The following is a 6,373-nucleotide window of genomic DNA, read 5'->3' on the forward strand; positions in this document are numbered from 1 at the left end:
CTCTTCTCTAATGCATTTATTTTTGCTTCACCTGGTGGTCTTGGGGTCTTTACACTGACTTTATGAGCCAGATGGGGCTGCAATTCTGGGCAACCCCTGGCAGTAGTATCTGGGGAGGTAGGGGGTGAGACAGCATCTGGGGTAGGGGCCCCAGTCCTGGCTGGTAGGCTGCAGAGGGGCTGAGGTGAGCTGCTGCCCAGCTAGGACCCACGCCATTTGCCCTTGCAAGGCTCAAGGCCCAGGGCACATGCTCAGGTTTCCTCTTCCCTGGGGACCTGGGGTCAGAGTGTCTGCCTGGACTGGAGCCCACATCTGGAGACCAGGCCTGTCTGCTGGGCAAATGAGAATTGACTAATGCACATGGGGGTCCCGGGAGAAGACAGGGAATGAATCTGGGGTGCAGAGCTAGAACAGGGGAGCTCTAGCAAGCTCCATCTTCTCTCACTCACTCTCCCTCATTGCTCCCCAACCTGGGCTCCTGGAGTCCCATCAGTGTGCTTGGTCCCGGAGTGTCCCCTCCATTGGCCAACTCTGCAGCTGCCCCTGCAGTGTTCCATGATCACTGTGACAAAGTAGGCATCATTGAATTTTTTCTCTTACAGGTGTGGTAGTCAGAGCTCCATGTCAGTATTTTGGGACCAGATTCGAGGTGTTAGTAAGGTCACCCTCCCTCTGTGGCTCCAAATCCAGGAGTCCTCACCCCCTCCAGCTCCTGGGGACTTTGGCATCATGGGCTTGTGGCTGCCTTACACTGGTCTCAGCCTTTGTGGCCACATGGTTGTCCCTCCTCTCCTCTCTGGCTCTCTGCCTCCCTCTTGGAAGGATCAATGCTGGAACGTCCAGCATTGTCTCCACCTCTCAAAACCCTTCACTTAATCACATCTGCAAAATCCCTTTTCCTCATGTGATGACATTCAAAGTGGGAGCTAGATGTCTGGAGCTGTATTCAACCTGCCCCACCCAGCTCATCTGCCTTCCTTTGGAGCAAAGCTCCCAAAACACAGGCTTCTCCTCACTTGCTCTCAGATCTCCATTTCCTCTCCTCTCTTCTTTGAACCCCCATCAACTGGCTTCAATTCTCCCCAAAGTGGCTCTCCTTAAGGTCCTTGTGACCTCAGGGGACCAATGCTGTGGCCCTCACCATCCTCTGGTTCCTGAGTTGGACCCTTTGAGGGCTCAAGGGAAGGGCACCTCCCTGACACTATCTCCATGATAGCATCTGCATGATTCATGTCGAGCGATGTACATCAGTGCCTTCCTTGCTCTTCAGTGGTATCACGGCACTGATCTACTTGTGTGTGGAAGATGTCTTCCAGCTTATTAACTACTACAGCTTCAGCTACTGGTTCTTTGTGGGGCTTTCTATTGCCAGTCAGCTTTCTCTGCGCGGGAAGGAACCTAATCGATCTTGTCCTCTCAAGCTCAGCCTTTTCTTCCCCATTATCTTCTGCCTCTGCACCATCTTCCTGGTGGCTGTCCCACCTTACAGTGACACCATCAGCTCCCTCATCGGCATTGCCTTTGCCCTGTCAGCCTTGCCCTTTTACTTTCTCATCATCAGAGTGCCAGCAGAAAAACGACCTCCTTGCCTCCAAAGAATTGTGGCATCAGCCACATGGTACCTCGCAGATCCTGTGTATGTCAGTGGGTGCAGAAATGGATTGGGAAGATGGAGAAGGGTTATCCAAGGAACAGGATCCCAAGTCTAACTAAATACCACCTGGAATGTAAGATGCGGAAAGCAAAGGTTTCCTGTCTCCTACTGGCGAGAGAGCTAAGGAAGCAGAACAGGAGCACTCACTTCTTTGGAGGCACCTGTCCCAAAGCCTGGTCTAGGCAACTTCGTTTTTGAACTTGCTTTTTAGAGATGAAAAGTAATTTATCTGTTTTGCTACAGATCATTCCAGACTCTGTCAAGGGATGATAAAGCAGACTGTGCTGGGGAGCACACTTCTGGGGCTACCTCCCTACTCCTCTTTCTTGGGCCAACAATGCTCCAAATGTGCCTCGTTTAGAGACATGAACCTGTTACAGGTGCTGGACAACAATAAAACGGTTATGTTCCTAAAAAGTCTTCAGACTTGGCTTGACTTGACTTCCCCTCCCCGCTCTCAGCCCCAGGTGTCGCTCCCATCATATTTGGTGGCCTCCAGGCCCAGGGCCTCCCTGGCTTCCACCCAGTTTCCTGGTCATCTTCTGAGGCTTCCTAGGACCTAGAATCCTCTCAGACTTAACAGCCCTTGGGGAGTCCCAAGTCCCTCATTGGCAACACAGCTGTGGCTTAGTACCTCATTACAGATCCTAGGGGCCATTATTTCTTTTAGATCAAGTGTTTGGATTTTTAAAAATTAATTGCAATTTGCTTTGTTTCAGTTATAGTTGCAGGCTAGAGGAGGAATTTATCAGACTCCAAGTAGATATCCAGCAGCATGAGGTTATTGATCTGTATAGACCAGAAGGATATAGACTTCCTGTAGGTCACAGGGTAATTCACAGTTTCATGGTCTCCTCTGAGACTGTCATTCTGCCCCTGGCAGCAGCCTGGGCCATGTACTGAGAACATGGGAGTCCATGCCCCAGCAAGGCTGTGGGCTTGTGTGCCACCACCAACTGGAGGAAGCCATCAAAGCTTGGAACCTAGTGTCTATCACTAAGCGCAGCCTAATGGAGCATGTGGTCTGGGCAGTGGTGGTGTATAATCTCCACTTTTAAATACAACAAACAAGACATTAAAGGATTTTCCCACAGCTCAACAGAATAAACAGCTTTGCTATTTGCTTAAACAATCATAAGCTTTTCTAACTGCACAAACTGAGTGACCCAATCAGGGCCAAATATCTCCATGATAATCTAAAAATACATTAAGACAAAGTGGATTTAGTCTTTTTTTAAATTGTGGTAAGATATACATGACATAAAATTTATTACAGTTCAGGGGCATTAAACACATTCACATTGTTGGGCAGTCATCACCACCAGAACTTTCTCATCTCCCAAACTGTAACTCTGTTCCAATTAAATATTGACTCCTATTCTCTCCAGCCCCCTGGTGCCACCATCCTACTTTCCAACTCTATGGACCTGACCACTCCAGGGACTCCTATGAGTAGAAATGTTGCAAGATTTGTTTTTAAGTGACTAGATCATTTACTGAGCATGGTATCCACCCATATTGTAAGAACTCTTCCTTTTTATGGCTGAGTAATATTCCATTGAATGGATAGACTACATTTGAGTTACCCATTCATCACTTGGTGGACGTGTAGATTCTTCTTACTTGGGGGCTATAGCAGCCAGCATACTGTGGATATCCAGGATGACTGTCAATGCGCTTACAAGTGTCTGTTCCTCTTAGACATATACCTGGGAGTGGAACAGCTGGGTCAAATGGTCACTCCAGGTTTTTTGGTAATTTGGTTTTATTGCCAGTACTGGGGATCAAACCCAGGGCCTCACACATGCTAAGTACTCTACCCCTGAGCCACATTTCCTGGACGAACCCTGATTGCCATCACCCCAGCTGGCCTAAGATTAGAGTCCCAGGGCACCATGCCCCTGACTGTCATCTGTGGCTGGGCACAGGAGTGTAGGGATCACAATCTGACCACCCTGGGATAGGCAGAGGCTCTGTGATCCTCCAGACCTCCCCAGGGCTGGGGCCTGAAGCTCCAGGGCTCCTCTTGGGAAAGCAAATGGCCCAGCACTGGATGCCCCCAAGAGACTCACAGAGCCTGACAGTCTGCGGTGTCATGACTGTTACCACAGCTGGTACAGAGTGCCAGTCACTACGGCCCAGTGCTGCCCTCACCATGGGGATAGGGCTGGCTGTCCACCCCTTCCTTCTGGCTTCCTGGGGCCACTTCTCTGTGACCAGGTCTGCTGAGGTTGCCTCCCAGAAGACCCTGCTGCCCTCGTATGTTTCCTGGGTGTTGAGCCAGCTCAGATGGTTGTACACAGTTCTGGTGTTCTGATGGTGGAGACACTGGAGGGCACACTGATCCCAGGCCCAGGACCACAGGTCACTTCCCACTGTGGGTGGTGCAAATAAAAAGGTAACCTAGGACCGCGGCCATCTGAGCTCTCTGGGAGCCAAGGATCCTCTCCTGGCTTCCTCTGCTGCCCGTCCTGGGTAGCCAGCTTAGACTCCTGTGAGCAGATTAGCTAAAGACATACTGACACCTCATGGAAAAATACTTAGAAAGAAAATCCAAACTTTCTGAGGCATTTCTGCTTTGGGAGAGAAACTTACCACCAGTACATGTGGGACCTGGAGTCTTTGCTTTCTGGGAGGTGCCTGCAAGGGAGGGGTTGCCAATGGCCTAGAAGTCAAAGGGTACTCAGCAGTCAATCAACAAATGGTGCTCAGGGAAGCCCTTTTGGGGGGTGAGGGTAGGATGGGGCCAACAAAGGCACAGCTGTGGGCTGCCGCTGAATCAGGACAACTTATAGAGGACTGAGGACATTGCTGACCCCAGTGCTGTGGACAGTATTTCTTCCGGTCCCAGGTACCCCCTGAAGGCACCACCAGGCATCCTCAACTGATGTCTGCTTGACCCACGCCAGCCACAGGGAGCTCACGACTTCTGCCCTTCCAACACAGTCCTGTGCAGGGGGCTCTGCTTGTCCACAGAGCTGCTTCAGTATGCTGTGGCTGTGCCTACTCTGCCTCAGCCCCTCCCACCTAAAGATGAGAGCCCAAAGCCCAGGTCTGTTTCACTGATAACTGGCCACCCCTAAGTGCCTGGGCTGCTGAACCCCTCATCAGTACAACAGGTGAGTGGAGACTCAGGGTGGCCCCTCCAGCTAATCCCACCCTCCCTGCACCCTAGGGAATAGCAGGGTCCCTGAGAGAGGGTCCTACAGTTGACCCAGACCAGAGCCCCTGTCTTTTCCTGCTCCTTCCTGTCTCTCCCTTGAGCCGATGGTGGGGACAACTGGGTACACAGAGGGAAGGGCCTGTTGCTTTGTCCCTCCCCGAAGTCCCTTTTCTCGGTGCATTGCATGCAGGAGCCAGGTCTGGTGGTTGCTCATGAATGTCACAGAGGACACCAAGCCACAGGCAGAATGGCCAGGGGCCATTTTGAAGTTTCCAAGACCAGCTTCTCCATCTGACCTGCCCCTCATCAGAGGACTCAGCCCCCAGCCGGATCTGCCCAGCACCCTCTCTACCCAGCCTCAGGGGACATCAGGTGGACACCTGCCCTGCTGCATGGGTATAGGGCCATTTAGATGGACAGTCCCAACACAAGCCAGAGCCACATGTGAGGTACAAGCATGGGGGCCCAAGAGGCTGCCCAACCTGGAGGCTGGCTGGGGCCCACAATCAAGGAAGCAGCTCCCAAAGGAAACACACACAACACACAAATACACAACTACCACAGGCGCTTCCCAGAGCTGGTTTTAGACAATATTTGCTCTGAACCCAACCCTGAGGCTGCAGCTGGCTTCCCCCTGCTGTCACTCATGCATCAGGTGGGTGGGACGCATGCTGTGTGCCCCTTCCTTCCCCCACTGAGCAGAGTTCTGCTCTGGACCTTCATGTGTAGACCCCACAGTGGATGAGACCCTGTGCCCAGAGCCCTGCATGGCAGGAAGGGACAGGGCCCACACGACCCCAGAGCTGGGGTTACCTAATGCCTAAAAGTTGCTGGCTCTATTCTAGAAGACTCCATCCCCTCTCAGCACCTGTTGTCCCTCCCTATGAGCACCCTGAGGAAGGGAGCCAGGTTGGGGTGCAGAGTTCTCTTGCCCCACACAGATCTGAACAGGAGCACATTGGTCATGGTGGCTGATTCACTTTGTCCTGCCTAAGCTCTACAGCCTCAGTCCCTGAGCATTCTGAACTCAGCAGCTGCATCAGGCCTGAGGCACAGGGGACTCGATCTTCTCAAGGGTTGGGGAACCTAGAGAATTTGGCCAGCTTGGTAACCTGATCTTTCTGGCCTCCCCTCTTCTGCACCTCACCGTGAGCTCCTACACCCTGGCAGGGCCTGGTCCAGGCAACACTCACAGAAGGCAGGGAGCCATAGCACTGAGCCTGTGTGCCCAGGAAGCAGCATCTCCTACCACAGCTAGGCCTGCCAACCTGTCCAGATGCTTGGGTGTCCAGGCCCATGACTCCTGCACATGCAGCTGTGGGACTCAGTGGACCAGAGGGATTGCAGGCTCAGGCCCTCATGGGGCTCCAGGGCCCAAAGGTCTCACCCCAGTCCATTCATTCATTCATTCATTCACTGAGTAACCCTCTAACTCTATCCTGTCTGGGGGCAAGGAAGGAACAGTGACCCCTGGGACCCAGCCACAGGCTCAAGCCTCCTCAGGACAGGCCCACACAGAGAGAAGGCAAGTCTGTGGCTAAAAGTAAATTGCAGTG

Source organism: Heterocephalus glaber, unplaced genomic scaffold (assembly GCF_053883595.1).
Source record: "Heterocephalus glaber isolate CG9 unplaced genomic scaffold, H.glaber_assembly_v1.0 deba00000594, whole genome shotgun sequence".
NCBI classification, from domain to species: Eukaryota; Metazoa; Chordata; class Mammalia; order Rodentia; family Bathyergidae; genus Heterocephalus; species Heterocephalus glaber.